Source organism: Nelumbo nucifera, chromosome 3 (assembly GCF_055504915.1).
Source record: "Nelumbo nucifera cultivar China Antique chromosome 3, China Antique-T2T, whole genome shotgun sequence".
In the NCBI taxonomy this organism is placed as follows: domain Eukaryota; kingdom Viridiplantae; phylum Streptophyta; class Magnoliopsida; order Proteales; family Nelumbonaceae; genus Nelumbo; species Nelumbo nucifera.
In genome coordinates this window covers 75,802,589-75,810,470 of record NC_142651.1, presented here as the reverse complement: position 1 = coordinate 75,810,470, position 7,882 = coordinate 75,802,589, and the positions used below count along the sequence as shown (strand labels likewise).

The following is a 7,882-nucleotide window of genomic DNA, read 5'->3' as shown; positions in this document are numbered from 1 at the left end:
GTTCCTATCCATTGCACTCGTCCGGGTGGCAGGTTTGTAGTGACAGGGGCGGTAGTGAGGTTTGTAGAGGTGATTATCCGCTTTGACTGGATGCCACCATTTGAACTTCCTGTCGTGATTGTTGGTCCGGTGCTAAATACACTTGCAATGGTGATTTTTGAGGTTATGAACCTTCCCCTTGACCAGATGTCATGGTCAGTCCTTGCACAGTGGTTAAGGACTTGTGAAAGCTTTTCTACGATTGGTTTTCACGTCACGGATATTGAAGAGTGCATCATCCTACTGGCCCATGTATTCTGGAGGGCCGGTCTTGGGGAATCACCGTTAGATTATGGGCGGTCCCTGAGGGACGTGCACCATCGTCTGGAAGCAGCGGAAGCAAGACTGGCCAACACTGCTAGGAAGCTTGAGACCTCGAGGCACAGTGTGCTCGCCAGTGCCAACTGGTGGCAAAGCACAAAGTGGAGGTGGGTGAATTGATAGCGTATGAAGCTCGGAGACCTCTGCTTGAGGATATGGAAGCAATGAGGGATGAGTGGACTGCTCTATGAAACCTATGTTTTTGTTTGTAATAATGTAAATTAATTTTGAATGAAATCGGTGAGCTTCTTTGCGTTATAGTTTATTTAATTTACTGTCTTTCACATTGCATTATATTTCTAAGGATGGATTATGGGTAGCTTTAGTCCGGTTTTAATCATTTGCGTCCGGATGACATCCATGGTATGTTGGTGTTTATCCTAATTGAAGCGACGCTTATTTTCAATTTCCTGGTTCAGCTACATTGTTGTCCTAGGTGTTGGTGATGTTACTGCCCTATTTTTGTGCTTTGGCTTCGCTACCCGATTTGGCTACGGTAATTATGTCGTTGGCCCTTCTCATCTATTACAATTTTACAAATGGTCTGATTTCTATTATTGCTCTGTGATCGATAGTGGCCGATGGGCCTGTTGGGAACGGCCACGTGGTGACCGTCGATAGTAGCCCCTCGGTTGTTGCTTCGGAATTATGGCGAGTCAATCACACGTGCGAGGGGAATTCAATATCTGATACGTTTCAGTGGCGGTTAATGACGTGTCGCTTTATTTGAATGAATGTGCCTTTCGGAACCCACCTTTAGAGGGGTATTTGGGTAATTGCCCTAGTTGCTTTTCCACTAAGCATTATTTTGGGGGATGGATAGGTGTCCTTTCCTCTTCTCCGGCACCGTTTCGTCTGCTGTGCGTGTGGGAGTGGGGATTCTCTACAAAACAAGGAAGAGCAATCGCATTTCTTTCTTCAGCCCTCGCTATCCTCTCTACATAGCCATTTTTCTTGAGTTTCTACAAAATACTTCTTCCTTTCTTTCTTAGGTCCAGTTTTTTGTATTTGTTTCATCTGCCTTCATGGCCACTCGTCAGGGAAATTCATACTCCTTTTTCGCCGACTTCGTCAAGAAAGTCGACACTACATCATTGTTGGTGGAGAGGAAGGCAGCCATGGCCGTTGATGGTGGAAGGGGTTTCTGGCCCCCTGTGCTCGTGTCTCGGGGTGAAGGTGGCTCTTTTAATGTCATTACCGGCACGGAATTAATGTGTTTTTGCGACACTATAGATATTTCTAAGTCCTACAAGTGTCAGGAGCCCCGAACCAATGGCTCAAGGTCTTCCACTAACTATACTGCCTGGACGTGATACATCCTTGAGAGCCCATGTATTGCCGGATGCTTCAAGATGCTAGGCTTCTTAGTTTTGTGGATTGCTATACAAATTTCTAAGGTCGGGAAGGCATCAAGTATGTACGACACCTTTTGAGCCATTGGTGTTCTTATACCCACACCTTCGTGGGTGCATTTAGGGAGTTCACCAGCACGGTGGAGGATGTGGCGGCATTGTTAGCACTACCGGTTGGGGGTGTTGTGTCTGCGTAGCATTTACAACATGTTGAGTTCGTCCCTGCAGATTTGAAGGGACTATGTGAGGAGCTTCCTGGGGAAGTTCCTCCCTGTAAAGCTTTGGCGGACCAATCCACCTCTTGGGGTAAGATGCCATTGGATCAGTGGATGGTGTATTGGTTAGAGCGTTGTGGCGGTAGGGTTGTTATGGTGCAAGGTCCAAGTTCTCAATGTCACATTGCCGCCTACATCCTCTATGTGGCCTCCCGTTTCCTATTTCTAGGGATACCAGATTACGGTCTTCGCATCATTCTGATTCCCTTAGCGGTCCTTGCTGCTAGCGGTATCAACTTCAGTTGGCGTCGATGTTCCTTCGTCATTTGTACGAGCAGTTGGATGACACTATTCAGCAACTTAATGACCCCAACTGCAGGAGACGTGTGAGCTATGTTTTTGCGCCCTTTATTTGGGTGTTTATCCATGAGCGATTTGAGCTCAATGTGAAGCCACGGACCACGGACCCTACGTCCTCTCCATCTTCATGTCACTACTTCCAATGATTACGAGTCGGAGGAGAAAGCTTTTGGAGTCTGTAGGGGAAAGCGCTGGTTTCAAGCTAAGAGGCACAAAAGCTTCAAACTAAGTGAGATTCGCATGAAGTTGGCTTCTTTGGACGGTTTCATGTGGAGGCCGTATGCTCAAACAGTGCGCCACTTTGTGCCATTCTGCATCGGTGTGCCTGTTCCAGAAGGCAGAGATAATCAGTGTGCTCTCGATATTTGAATTGCTATTGCGAGTATGACACGGTTGATTCTGTGGCCAGTGTTATTGGCTATTTAGATCACTCGGTGAGGCACAACTCTCCGTGCACCGTCTGGATTGGGTGCCTCGGCAATTCGGGTATGACGACATGGGCACCCAATTTTTGGGGTCCGCCGGCGAGGATGTGTTTTGGATTCGGCGTCACAACCGTGCTTTCCCAAGGTGCGCTCGGTTTCTGGTGGCTGGATATGGTACGGTATAGGTGTATAGGTCTCTTCACTTGTCATATCTCTGCAAATTGTTCGGGGGGTTCTAGGAGCTGCTATGGACGAACCCCCATATGCGTCATGTGTCAGCCCCTCCTGAAGGTCACACTGCTAACCAGGGGAGTGAAGTTATTGTTCGCCCCTGTCCACCGAAGAGATCCCTGTCCAAGCGTGTCGGGAAATGGCCAGCTACCGATGAAGGGGAGTGTAGCCATCCCCCTCCGATGAAAAGGGTTAGGTCTGCCAGAGTGCCCCGTTCTTTTCATTCTGAAAGGGCGCCAGAGCCTTCGCTTGTGGCTTCATCGCAGGTTCGTGAGGGTGGCTAGGGGTCTTCAGCCTCAACTGCTGTGGGTGGGACTGCGGCAGCCATAAAGTCTTCAAGGATGCCAATTACGGTGGGCACCATCATCTATTTCTCCAGTGAGCGGATGAAGAGGAAGGTCCTCCCTCGCCCCAAGCGAGATCCTGGGGGTGATGATTCGGTAGGTTTTTCTTAATTTTTGCTCTACCTTCCCATTTTATGTTGTGTTTGGACAAAAAAACGGTGCTATGTTCCCTGCCCTTTCCTTTTTGTAGTCTGCGGAGAGCGATGGTGTTCGTGTGGACACGGAGGCTCAGGTGGTGCCTCCGGAGCAAATGACAGGGGCTCTGGTTGCCCCCTCTTCCGAGGCGGGTTTGGTGAGCTCATAAGTGCATGGTTTAAATTTAAATTTGTTATTGTTGTTGTTAGTATATATTGTGAGAACCGATCGCAAAGTAGTCCTTTGTTCTGAGGTAGGTTGACCACAATGGAGCTCAACCCGACGAGGGTGTCTCGGGCGTCGATGGAATGGAGCAAGAGGTAGATCACGACTATGTTTCATCAACTGTTCAGTACGTGGCATATGGCCAGTATTGTTAATCTGACTATTTGTATCTGGCTTTATTGCAGGAAATCCTCTCTGAATAACCAGTCAGGGTGCTAGACATGCCTTTCTTCAGGCGATTGGTCGAGGAGTTGAGGGCAATGCAGCCCCCCAGGGTTGAATCCGTAGCTACTGAAGACATTGAGGCTGGCCACGATGTCTATGGTTCTGTTGTCTGGGAGGTAAACTAGGCTGGTCAGTCAATTATGGCATTAGAGGCAGCAACACAACATGTAGAATCTGTAGTTTCCGTTGATGATGTTGATGCCCCGTTGCAATTAGCGGTGCTTCCGGGGATGCTCCTCCATGGCCTGAGGTCAATGATGTTGTGGCGCCTGAAGCTTCGGGTGACTTGGAACGCCACTTGGGAGATGGAGACGTGTAACCCGAGTTTAGTGTTCCTTTTGAGGAATTATCGTGCGAGGAGGAGCTGGCCCAGATACGGAGGGAGCTATTGGAGTGCTGCGACAACCACAACCTCCCGTTATTGCACTTCCCGGTGGTGGATTCAGTACTGGTCCAGGGTGAGGGCGTTAAGTACAGCATTTCGAGCACAGTGGTCAAGATCACATCAACTCCGATTTGTGTGGAATGGTTACTAGAAGGAAGGCTACACCCGGATATTGTAGGCCCTGCTCTGAACACCGTTGCCACCTTGATGATCATGTAATGGTTCAGGACCGACTTTGCCTGCTGGCTGGAGGCATGTCGAGCTTTTTTGTCAATGGGCTTCTTCATGGACGAGATTGAAGAGCGTTTCATGGTGTTAGTGCACGCTTTTTGGAAGGCTAGTCGGGACATACCTCAGGTGGATCTATTCCGTTCCATGAAGGACGCTCGTGGGCGCCGAAGGGTAGTTGAGGCCAGCATGAATAGGGTTGCTGATAACCTTAAGAATTTGAGAGATGAGTGCACACGGCAGGAGCGGATCCTCGAAGACTACAAGGGGGAGTTGGAAAGCCTAAAGAAGTATGAGGAAGCTAGCGGGGTGTTGGATATCATAGCGGCTATTCGTGAGGAATGGGCCAAGTGACTAGTGAGATTGTTGTAACAGACCATTTCGAGATTGTCTTGCGCTTTGTATAGTAATAAGATTATTCTTTTGGTAGAGTTTCCAATAATGGTGTGTAATGTTGTTCTTACTTTATGCATTGTGTAATTCTTATGTGGTAGAGTTTATCGCAACATGCTGAAGTAACTTCAGTGTGGAAACCCTTGTGTTTCATTGTTCATTTGTTATGATTATGTCCCCTCCGTGAACGTCGGTGTGTGATTGGGACATCTAGAGGTTCGAAACGCATGATTATGTTTTGTTATGTATGCTTGTCGCACATTGTGGCTATAGCGATAAGCGTGGGTTGGCAAATTGGGTGTTGTTGTAATTGGAAGCAAATTATAGTGGCACTTTGTCATAATTGAATGAAAATTATGATGTCATATTATCGTGATTGAATGCCAATTGTAGGGTCATTTTATTGTAGCCGAAAGCAAGTGTAGCGTCGCTTTATCACAAATTGTTTTAGGGTGGTTGAGTGCTGCCGATTGTGGGGAATTGCTCGGCTACTCTTCATGTAGATATTTGACTAGGGAAAAGAGGGGGATTGTGCTTGTGTTGAAACCATTTGTCGATTGTCAAGGAATACTAAAGTATTTCTATGTGTCACCATACCTTAAAGCGGTGAGGCTTTTCACGATATGTATGACGGGCGCTTAGTTTATCACAATGGATAGTGGAGGTGCTTGGTGTTAGCAAAGCCCCCCAATGGTTATATATATGGAGTTGTGCCTAGGGTTTACAGGGCTGTAACTGTACCTGGGGTTTCCAGAGCTGTAACTATGCCTAGGGTTGCTAGGGCTTTACTTGTACCTGCGGTTGCTAGGGTTTTATCTGTGCCTGGGGTTGCTAGGGCTTTATCTGTGCCTGGGGTGTCGGGTCTTACCTATTTGCTCGGGATGTCTAGGACTTTGTAGGATGCCTGGGGTGCTAGGGCTTACTTCCCAACCCGGGGTGTCCAGGGCTTTGTTGGATGCCTGGGGGCCCAAGGGCTTACTTAGGTGCCCAGGGTGTCTAGGACTTTGTGTTGTGCCTAGGGGGTCGGGGCTTACTTAGGTGCCTGGGGTGTCTAGGGCTTTGTAGTCTAGGGCTTTGTATTGTGCCTGGGGGGCCAGGACTTAGTTAGGTGCCCAGGGTGTCCAGGGCTTTGTATTGTGCCTGGGGGCTGGGGCTTACATAAGTGCCCGAGTTATCAAAGGCTTTGTATTGTGCTTGGGGGGTCGGGGCTTACTTAGGTGCCCAGGATGTCCAAGGCTTTGTATTGTGCTTGGGGGTCGGGGCTTACATAAGTGTCTGGGGTATCCAAGGCTTTGTATTGTGCTTGGTGGGTCGGGGCTTACTTAGGTGCCCAGGGTGCCCAGGGCTTTGTATTGTGCCTAAAGGGTCAGGGCTTACTTAGGTGCCCGAGTTGCACAGGGCTTTGTAAAATGCCTGGGGGGCAAGGCTTACATCGGTGCCTAGGGCATCCAAGACTTTGTATTGTGCTCGGAGGGCCGGAGCTTACTTAGGTGCTCGAGGTGTCTAGCGCTTTGTATTGTGCTTGGGGGCCGGGGCTTACTTAGGTGCCCGAGGTGTCCGGGGTTTTGTATTGTGCCTGGGGAGCTGGGGCTTACATAGGTGCCCGGGGTGTCCAAGGCTTTGTATTGTACTTGGGGGGTCGGGGCTTACTTAGGTGCTCGGGGTGTCCAGGGCTTTGTATTGTGCCTGGGGGGGCAAGGCTTACTTAGGTGCCTGGGGTGTCCAAGGCTTTTTGTTGTGCTTGGGGGGTCGGGGCTTACTTATGTGCCTTGGGTGTCCAGGGCTTTGTGTTGTGCCTGGGGGCCGGGGCTTACTTAGGTGCCTGGGGTGTCCAGAGCTTTATCTGTAAAATAGCTTATAGGACTATTAGTAAGGTATGTATGTAAGCAAATAAAAGATTAATCATTCATTTTGTCACAAATTATGATTATGAAAAGAATAATTCATTTCTACCACATAATTGCAAGTAAAAGGTCAAAGAAAGCTCATGTAAGACAGTAAATTTATTCATAATACATATGCATTGATTTGTGTGGTTACAGAAGTACGTAACTAATCAAAGTAAGGTTTCAACCAATAACCATTTATGGTCCCATCATCTCCGCCTGTATCTATAGTTTTTAGTACATAGTAGCCCGAGTAGTGGGCTTCTTTTATCAAGTAGGGTCCTTCCCAAGTTGGTGTGATCTTTCTGGCAGATTTTCCTTGTCTGACATTGAGAGATGTCTTTAATACCTTATCCCCTTCTTTGAAACTTCTAAGCCGTAAGTGTCTATTGAAGTTGTTAGCTAAGGCTTGTTTGTATTTGCTTTGCTTCTACGAGGTTGCCTCTCTGATTTCATCTATTACATCGACTCTGTCTGTAAGTAATGTATCTAGGTCTTCTGGCCTGATTTTCTTGCCCATCGTGAAAGCTACCCTGGCGGACACAACTTTTATTTCTGCTGGGAGTACTTCTTGGCCATAGACCAGGGAATAGGGCATTGTCTGTGTACTCTTTCTTATGGATGTGCGATAAGCCCAGAGTGTTTCTCATAGTTTATCTACCCAATCTCTTTGATTATCAACCATTGTTTTACTCAGCATTCTTAGTAATGTCTTGTTTATGGCCTCTGTCTGTCTGCTTCCCTGGGGGTAATGTCTTGTTTATGGCCTCTGTCTGTCTGCTTCCCTGGGGGTAATATGTTGTAGATGTTCCTAGTCTTGCCTCATTTTGTCCTAGGAGATCACGGACTTCTTGGTTTCTGATGGATAGGCCATTGTTGGTTAGTATCCGCATTGGTACCCCGAATCTATGGACTATGTTTTGTCTCTGGAAGTTGGCTATGCTGGCTGCACAGATCCGTCGCAGGGGAATGGCTTTTGCCCACTTGGTGAAGTAGTCTGTGGCTACGATGATTAAACAGTATCCCCTAGAGGCTGGGTGTATCTTCCCTATGAGATCTATGCCCCAAGTGTGAAAGGTTCAGGGTGTGATAACTGGTGTAGGCTGTTGGCAGGCTTG

At 47.9% G+C, this 7,882-nt stretch overlaps 1 long non-coding RNA gene across 1 annotated transcript; it reads left to right on the top strand.

Moving 5' to 3' along the window:
- Positions 1–1,241: 1,241 nt before the first annotated feature.
- LOC148801371 (uncharacterized) lies at positions 1,242–5,099 on the top strand. Its single transcript, XR_016084422.1, has 4 exons — positions 1,242–3,383; positions 3,478–3,579; positions 3,680–3,742; positions 3,833–5,099. It is a non-coding gene; the product is annotated as an uncharacterized LOC148801371 (long non-coding RNA).
- The last annotated feature ends 2,783 nt before the right edge of the window (positions 5,100–7,882 follow it).